The 9741-nt window shown below is 41.7% G+C and overlaps 1 protein-coding gene across 2 annotated transcripts in view; it reads right to left on the minus strand.

Moving 5' to 3' along the window:
- The window catches only part of RERE (arginine-glutamic acid dipeptide repeats), a 366156-nt gene extending 363178 nt beyond the window's left edge, over positions 1 to 2978 (minus strand). For both annotated transcript variants that reach the window (XM_032495115.1, XM_032495113.1), the window contains exon 1: positions 2473 to 2978. The gene's annotated coding sequence lies outside the window, so the exon portion shown is untranslated. The remainder of the gene's footprint in view (positions 1 to 2472) is intronic.
- Positions 2979 to 9741: the final 6763 nt, after the last annotated feature.

Consider the following 9741-nt stretch of genomic DNA (forward strand, 5'->3'; position numbering starts at 1 on the left):
ACAGGGTAGGTCTATTTGACTTTTTACTAATGATATCAAAAACTTTTTAAAGACTGCAAGTGTATGTAGAGTTTCCAACACAAAGAACACAAATAAACCCCCTTATTGTAATATTTCAAGACAAACTGTATTTCTTATAAAAAGAGTCCTTGGAAGTCACAGTGTATAAATACTTCTAATAATAGAACAAATTAATGTCAAGATACAGCCAATAATGTAAAAGGCCTCAATGCAACCGTGCCTGTCAAAGGGCATCTGTATTAGCAGTTCGGGGAAGTGGCATTTGCAAGAAAGCACTACAACCGTGATCAAAAGAAAATCATTAGGCCTCAGCCGTTAATCCCCTCCCCCATCCTATTCATCTGGATCCTTAAAAGCAATTAACCAGTAGAAGGTGCTATCCTGCACCCCATACTATTCACACCAGCCTCTATCCTTGGCCCAGAGCGGGGTTTAGCCCAGCTGTACTCTCTCAGTCATTCCCTGTCCAGTGTTCCAGGAAGCCTCTACATTAGCTTCCAAAGCAGAAAACCAGATCTTTTCTTATAACCCCTGTTTACAAAACAAACACACTGAGAGCTCAACAGCCAGCATATCTGACTAACAAACCTTCAGACCACTAATATGTCAAAACATAAACACACACACACTTCACTAACAATTAACCCCAAATACAATCTTTATTATCTTAACTGAGACAATCTACCTCTACCTAGAAAAGCCGGCCCTGGCCACATTCACTATATTAAGGGTCAAATGAACAAATCACTGTCCCCAACAAAGTCAGGGGCAATGAGGAATACGAAAGCTGACTACAAGGCCACAACATACAACGAGAGGTTTTATCTTTACACACACAGAAAAGAAAGAGCAGTAGAAATCAGGGCTGCAAGGGGAAGAAAGGGCAGTGGAAAAGAGGAGTCTCTGAACATGTGTTTGAGTGTCCTTTCGTTTCCGATGCACTCTTCTGCCTCTTACAAGGTTGCAAAAAAGGCCAGACAGGAGATGGGTGAAAGAAAGCTGAAGAAGAAAAGCACCCACCCTTCCCCCATCTCCTCTCCTCTCTCCCAAAAAGAGCTGTGTTTGTCTGTGGAAACCTAGTCCCAAATATGGGAGAGAGAGAATGAATGTGTGTATGGAAGAACAATGAGCCCTCAGCCGGGTATTGTGTGTGTGTGTGTGTGTGTGTGCGCGTGTGTGTTTGTGTGTGTGTCTGTCTCTGCCTCTTTTCCCTTCGACCTCAACAACAGGGAGAGCTGGAAGCCAGCTTTCCATCCAGCCTAGGCCATCAAAATCAAAATTGGTTTCTAATTTACGGTGGAATTAACTCAGCAAGCAAATCCAGGAGAGGAAACAGCTACCCAAAGATGATTTTATTATCGTATAGATCCATCATTTCTCCCCTCCCCCAACAGACTGAGACCAAAGAAACCAGTGTACACCAGACAAAAAGGTCTCTCTTTAAATGGAAAGCAATTATCAAAACTGTTTCAAATCTAAACACAGGATGCATTAACTGGTGTTACATTAAAATGTTGGATTTGCAATTCACCAAGTCACCCTTTTCCTAGTTATCTTTTTTGTGTTTAAAAAATTGCTTTGGAGAAGGCTATTTCAAGATTTATACAAAAGTACTTTCTAAATGTACCTAAAAATAGCAACACATACTGAAACATTTAAAGTACCCAGTTTCTCAAGGACACATTTTGCTTAAATCAATGTTTGAAGTCTGTAATCCAGAAAAATTGTAAGCAAACCTTAGAAAAGAGGCAGAGGAAAATGACAATTCAACAATGAATCATTTTGTTTTCCTTTCATCAACTTCTCAAGCAACCAGTTTCAAAGGAAACCTGCAATACTTTCCCCCTTCCAACACACACACACACAATCTGTGTAAAACTACTTTTCTTTCTCCCCAAAACCTTAAAAAATAATAATAAAACTAGAAGACACTCTTTTTCAGAGAGCAGAACTAAAACATAGTAGGAAGAATCCTATTCCGCTGCAAGTGATTTTGGGTCTTAAAATTCAAGAATCACACAGAGCAGAGAACTAGAGATTTCAAACACAAAGAGAGAATCTTCCGCTAAGGTGAAAATGATACTTTTAGGAAAGTCTGCCCCCGAGACCCCCAAATCCACAAACATTTAAGAAATTCACAGTTTCAGTCCTGGACTTTCTTTCCTCCTCCCTCTAGTTCAGCCCATAATTTAGTCACATGAAACAGTTTAACCTCAGACAAGTCAAACAAGAGCATGAATAAGCAGCAAAGAGCCGGGGTCAGCAGGCGGGTAGGACGGCTACCTGGCCCGCACAGGGCCGAGCCCCGTATCCGTGTCCGCCCGGCCCGTGCGCGGCCCCCACCCCGGACCACGGCTCCCACGCCGACCCCTCGCCCGCCCCATGCCCGTGCCCAGGACCAGGGGCCAGAAGGGCGAGTAGACGCCGCGCGCGGACAAGTTGGAGACTTACCTCCCCCGGATGCGCTACACCATCAATGGAGGTGTGTTCGGCCGGCTCCCGGGAAAGCGGGGGGGACGTGGCGGGAGGCCCGCGGGGCTGGGGCCGCTGGGCTCGGGCCGAGGACGGGCGGGCCGCGGGGACGGGGCCGGGGGCGGCGGGGGCTTCCCTCCCGTGACTTCTCGTGCGGGCTCCACAGGCTCCCTGCGCCTCGCTCGGCCAATCCCTCAGGAGCGGGTGCCCAGGACCATGTCTGGTTTTGTTTTTCTGAGGGCGAGGGGGCTCTCCCGGAGGATGATGGTGATTTTTTTCCCCCCTCAACTAGGAGAGAAAACGAGGCAGAGACAATGTGGGAGGCGAGCGAGGGGAGAGGAGCCGGGAGGCGGAGGCGGGGGCGAGACCCGAGACGGGCGAGCGTCTCGGGGGTGCGGGAGGAAGAGGAGGCTGGGAGCGCGGGGGGCAGCTCGCGAGCGTCTGTGGGAGCAGCGGCGCCTCGGCGATGGTGGCCGAGCCGCGGCGGGGCTGCTACACCGACCCGCCGCCCACTCCGCGCTCGGGCCCAGCCCACCTCGCAGTATCGCGCGCCTCCATTGGTGCTGCCCGGCGTGACGCGAGCGGAGGCCGGGCCAATGGGAGGCGGAGGGCGGGCGGAGGGGCGGGACTTCTTTGCTCTATGCATAGAGCTCTCTCTCTTATCCTCTCTCTCTCTCTCTCTCTCTCTCTATATCTCTCCTCTGCTCTCTACTATCTCTCTCTCTCTTCTGCTCTCTCTCTCCTCTCTCTATCTCCTCTCTCTCTCTCTCTCGCTCTCCTCTCTCTCCGATCTCTCCTCTCTCTCTCTCTCTCTCTCCTCTGTCTCCCTCTTCTTTTTCTTTTTTTTTCTTTTTCTGTCTAATAAAATAAGCCGAAGAGAAGGAGGGGAGCGGCCGAGCTGTGGCGACGACGCGGCCCGGCTGGAACGCGCGCTCCAGGCGGCTGCCGGGCAATGGGCTGGGCTCCCCGCCGCCCGCTTCTTTGTGCGGGGCCCCGGCCTCGACGCTCAGCGGGCAGTTCCCAGGGGCGGGTTTTGGCCAGAGTCCAGTTGCTCCTGTTATTACTGGGGTCAGGATTTGCCTTTTCAGTCACTTAAGACGCGGATTCATATCCCTGGGGGGGCAATGGAGTGGGTTCGACCGATTCGCCCAAAGATTAGAAATTCTGATGCGCATTAACGTCTTCAAAATAAGTCTATGGCAAAAGATTAATTAAGAGAAAAAGAAATTGCACTGCTTAATTGAAAAGAATTATAAGGATGAGAAGCCTGAAAAGTCTCATCAAGGGATAAAGGAACACAGACACCGAAGGGATTTCAGAAAGAGAGGAGTGTACACAACTCTGTGCCGTAAGTTGGAAACAAAAAATCTAAAAAAAGAAGAAAAAAATCCAAGTATCACCTTTTTTACTTTGAGAAACATTGTATTGTGTCCCACTTCCCAAGAAACTGATAATCACAGGGTCTGCGATGCTATAAGGGGACTGAGGGGCAGGCCAAATATTCATTCAGCTTAATACAATTTATAGGTTTGAGGAGTTTGGAAATTTTAATTATGATTAGCAGTTTTTGAAATGCATATCATGTTTATTGAGTTCTTTCACAGACCCTGGCATGAATCCAGGGTGAATCATCAACCTTTTGTTGGTTTGTTAATATTGCTGTAAATGCTTATTGATATCCTTATACCATACACTCTTCCTGAAGGAGTTCTAATCTGTATATAATAGAATAATTAAGGGATAGAACATGGTGCAAAATAATTCACTCATCTATTTTAAATAAAGTGATAATTTTCTCTTTGGAATATCTATTCAGACTACAGTTTCCACATCCAACAGCTTAAAAATAATAGGGCTGGTTAATATTATTGGACTGTGACCCAAGAGATCTAAAATCAAATGTGTCTTTGCCATTACCTTTCTGAGTAACTTTCAGCAGGAAAATCCTCTCTGCTGCAATTTCTTCAGCTGTGAATTGGGAAAAACTAGTTAATACCACCTTATCTATCTAATAATGTGAGAACTGAATTTTACAACATAATAAATTCAGTAAACAGCTCTCAACATCCAGCTACAGATGGAACTATTCAACATCAGTTTGTAAATAATGAAGGGTAAAAGTGCATTAGTTAGATGGCTTCAGTTTCCATCAAAATCTACATTTACAGGAGCACTATTTCTAACAAAGATTCAGCTCTGTGGTGGAGGAATGGACAACAATTCCAAGAGGATGCCCGTGGATCCCACAGTACCATTCAGCAGGGAAGAGAGGTTCTCAAGATCAGGAAACTATAATTACCATGGTATTAGGGACTGACGTCATTTTTATTTATTTTTTAAAAACAAAGATTTAGAAGTCTCAAAATTCCACATCGTTATAAAGCATAATATTATGGTATAGGGCCAAAAATTTAGCAAACTAGACCTGTTTAACTGTAACAATTCCATGCAAGAATTGTGGTCCCGCCATAAAGCCAGAGAACACAGGCTTCCTTCCAAGGAACTGAGAGGCTGATAAGGTAATAACAATACACTGTAATAAGAACAACGGTTAAAGCGTTGATTGAAAGCTTATTACATCCCAAGCACCAGGCAAAGCATGTTGCATTCTTAACCCACTTAGTCTTGACACACAACAGCCCAGGAAGTCAATTATTATCATCTCCATTTTAAAGGTCAAGAAACTGGGGCTTACAGAAGTTAAATAACTTACTCAGGGTGAAAGAGTTCAAATATCCAGTGGGATTTTTTTCATACTATGAAATTAGAAAAAGTTTCCTTATTCTTTTTTCAAGCAAGCTTTAGAATGTGGGATCATTTAACAGAACGTAAAAACATCAACAAGGGCTTTTGTTAGTTACTTTATGTATCTTACTACAGGCAGAAGTGGATTTTATTTTGTATACAGAAGTCAGAGACCTAATACCATTATTTGAAAGAAGCCAAGAGAAAAGAGAGATTATTTAATAAATGTTGGGCAGATAGTATGGAGGAAAAAAAGGCAACATAGAAAAAAAATTTGTAACAGGTTCCTATTATTCCTAAACACTCCCCCCAAATTATAAATGGATATTTTTGAAATGTAAAAAAATGAAACCACTAAACCACTATTTCTTCAGTTGAGTTTACTGGTGTTTATTTTATTATTGTCCTCTATAACCTACATATAGGTTATATTTATTCTTTTGTAGATGTCAGATATTTTATGATTGTTTTTAAAAATGAAACTATTAAAGTATTAGAGTAATACTAAAACTTTTTAAGATTCTGGAAGTTGAGGAAGTTCTTTTTAAGCATGACAGGAAACCCAGCGGTCATAAGAAAAAAATACCAATAAATCTTACTGCATATTTTATATCTCTAATAAGGCATAAAAAAATCATAGCAGTTCAAGAAACAGAGGGAAAATATTATATGGAAAATACCTATAATAAAGGGCTAGCTTCCTTAGTACAAGGAGCTCTTACAAATTTGTAAGAAAAAAATCAATGGAAAAACAGACAAAATATGTGAATAAAAAGTCTGAGAAAAAAATGTGTTCAATAAACATATGAGCATATTATTATGCTCATAATGACATAAATGCAAGTGAAAGTCACCTCTCAGAATATAATTTTTTTTTCACTTCATAATATCCGGTATGGCTGAGGATGTGGGAAAACAGGCACTCTGATGCACTGTTGGTAAAAATGAAATCATTCCATTTTTTTAGAACACAATTGGGCAGGTCTATGAAAATGTTAAACATTCATACCCTTTGACCCAGCAATTCTGCTTCTAGAAAACCATTCTACAAATAACCCTGCACAAGTTTACAAAAATATATACAAAAGGCTCACACCATTATTTATAATAGTGAAAACCCGGAAAAAGCCAAACATCTATCAACAAAAAATGTTTAAATAAATTCTGGCACAAACATACAATGGAATGCCTTACAACTTTCAAAAAGAATGTGGTAAATTAAATCTGAATTGATAACGAATGGTAGTTAACATTCAGAGTTACATGAAAAAAGCCAGTCACAGAACAGTTAATGGAAAGTATAATTCATGTGTATTTTTAAAAGGACAAATTTGTATATGCTTCAAAAATGTCTAGAAACATAGCCACCAGGAAAGTGTTTACAGTAAGTCCACTAGGCGTGGAATGAGGAGGGGACAGGAGACTGACTTTTGACTTCATTCAACTCTGTTCCGCTTGATTTTTTTTTTCATATCAAACATGTATAATCTTTATAATAATAATAAAAAAGAAGTTTCAGGAAAGAAAAAAAGAATTCAAACTCTTTGAGCATATGGCCATTAACTAGCCTTCATAATTCGCCAGAAGTACTCAAGCTTTAGAACAAATAAATTCTTTTCCCCTAAAATGCCTAAATCAAAACTACGGTGCTTTATCAACGCTGTTAACAGACTGAAGCTTGTTTCCAGGCATTTTCTTCGCAGCTGCCTTCCAAGTTTATGTAGTGCAAATACCAGCCAATCAAGCACTTCAGCGACCCCCCCACACACACACACATACACACATTGCACTTTTTCGGTTGAGCCACGGGCAATATTGCTTACTCCCTTCCTGCAGCAGCCTCTCTTTCTGCAGGTGCCAGGGGCTCACCCTACATACCCACAGTGGGTATACACTTTATCATTTGTTGTAAACCAGTATTGCTCCTCTTCCAGCCCTCATCCTCAGGCCAAGTGAGTAACCCTTGGGAGCCTTTGAAAGTCCATGTACTGAATTGGAACAGAGCCATGAGTGATTATTGGGGGCTTATTGCAAATTGCAGGAGGCATATATTGTGCGTGCGAACACATACAATAGTGAAATGGCCTCCTCCCACCCCCCAAAACAAGATCAAAATCAGAAACCTTTTTCCTTTGTTTGAACATGACTAACTGTGGACAGCAATTAAGGTTCTTAATGAATTTTCTTTCAACCAGAGTAGAAGGGGGTCTGTTTATCCAGATACAGCTAGATCTCAAGGAAACCCTGCGCCACGTGAGCCCCATCTCATCCAGTGGGGCGCGTTCTCTGAGTCACACTAGCCAATGCCACAGCATGCTGTCCGAGGGCACAAGGATGCCTTTTGGATGAGATCTAAACCCCAAATCTGACTTCTGACCACATGTGGTGATTGAAAATTCTCACAGGGCTTTGTGAAAGAATGAAGGGGAGGAGAGGCTGATTTTCACTGTCTTGGCCCAATTCCAAGTTTGATCATTAGCTGTCCTCCTTTGTCTGCCTGCCATCTCACTGAGACATGCTATTCCACACTTCCCGTTGTAAACAGCTGTCCACTGTTAACTGAACGAGCTAGAGAGGCAGTGAATTCCACCCTGGGGAAAGCTGAATTTCAAGATAAACATTTCCTCTGCATCTATTGGTAGATTGGAGGAAAGGTGTAGTTTTCTAGGGAGAATTAAGGGCATAATAATGGGGAGTTGAAAATTATCAACAAACCCTGTTTTGTCTTAATGGTGAACAAAGAAAGCTGGCATTGATCACAAAGTAGCCCTTGGAAGGAGGGGTCCAGAGAAAATATATTTTAGATTCTAACATATTATTTGGGAGGATCCAGAATTTAATCTTGTAACATCGATGTGGCAGGTCCAATTTGCCACAATTCATTTTTTTCAATCTGAGGCATATATACACACAGAGGAAACAGACAAGTAACTCAACCCAGAAGAAAATTCACCGTCTGTCATCTGGCTTTGGGGTCTAAAAGTTTGACATGTCTGGAGCACTCACTTTAATGCCTCTCTTTCAACTTAAGGCATCCTAATTTCAAAATATCCACATTCCTGGTCCTCTCAACCCCAAATGTCTCCTTCTAATACTCCAACTTCCAGAATAAATTCTTCTGTGTTTACTTCTTTTAATCTTAAAAAAAACATTTCAACTTGGAAATATTCAGGATGCACTTCAATAAGCAAATGAGGAAACTTGTACTTCCATTCAATGGAATATTATTCAGCAGTAACAGGAAATAAGCTACCAAACCACAAAAAGGCAAGGGGGAACCAAAAGTATTACTAAGTGAAAGAAACCAATCTGAAAAAGGCTAGAGGAGGGGAGAGTATAGCTCAGTGGCAGAGTGTATGTTTAGCATGCATGAGGTCCTGGGGTTCAATCCCCAGTACCTCCACTAAAAAAATTAATATAAATAAATAAACCTAATTACCTCCTCCCAACCCACCCACCCCCCCACAAAAAGCTGCATACTTGCTGTTTGATTCCAACTATATGATATTCTGAAAAGGCAAAACTATGCTGAAAAAGATGTTCTGGGAAAGGAAGTTGATCAGTGATTGCCAGGGATGAGGGGAGGAAGTGGTGAATTGGTGGAATACAGGGGGCTTTTAAGACAGTGGAATTATTCTGTGGATGATGATACTATAAGGATGGGTACACTTCATTATACATTTGTCAAAACCCAAAGAACATGCAACACAGAGTGAATGCAAATGTAAACTGTGAACTTTAGTTAATAATAATGTATCAGAATAAAGACAGTCTCTTCAGCAAATGGTGTTGGGAAAACTGGACAGCAGCATAAATCAATGAAGGTAGAACACTCCCTCACACCATACACAAAAATAAACTCAAAATGGATCATAGACTTAAACATAAGACAATATACAATAAACTTCCTAGAAGAAAACATAGGCAAAACATTATCTCACATACATCTCAGCAATGTTCTCCTAGGGCAGTCTACCCAAGAAATAGAAATAAAAGCAAAAATAAACAAATGGGACCTAATTAAACTTACAAGCTTTTGCACAGCAAAGGAAACCATAAGCAAAACAAAACGACAACTTACAGAATGGGAGAAAATATTTGCAAAAGATGAAACTGACAAAGGCTTGATCTCCAGAATATATAAACAGCTCATACCACTTAATAAGAAAAAAACAAACAACCCAATCCAAAAATGTGCAGAAGACCTAAACAAGCTATTCTCCAATGAAGGCATACGAATGACCAATAGACACATGAAAAAATGCTGAGTATCACTAATTATCAGAGAAATGCAAATCAAAACTACAATGAGGTATCACCTCACACCAGTCAGAATGGCCATCATTCAAAAGTCCACAAATGATAAATGCTGGAGAGGGTGTGGAGGAAAGGGAACCCTACTACACTGTTGGTGGGAATGTAGTTTGGTGCACCCACTGGAAAACAGTATGGAGATTCCTCAAAAGACTAAAAATAGACTTACCATATGACCCAGCAATCCCA

This window comes from Camelus ferus, chromosome 13, assembly GCF_009834535.1.
Source record: "Camelus ferus isolate YT-003-E chromosome 13, BCGSAC_Cfer_1.0, whole genome shotgun sequence".
In the NCBI taxonomy this organism is placed as follows: domain Eukaryota; kingdom Metazoa; phylum Chordata; class Mammalia; order Artiodactyla; family Camelidae; genus Camelus; species Camelus ferus.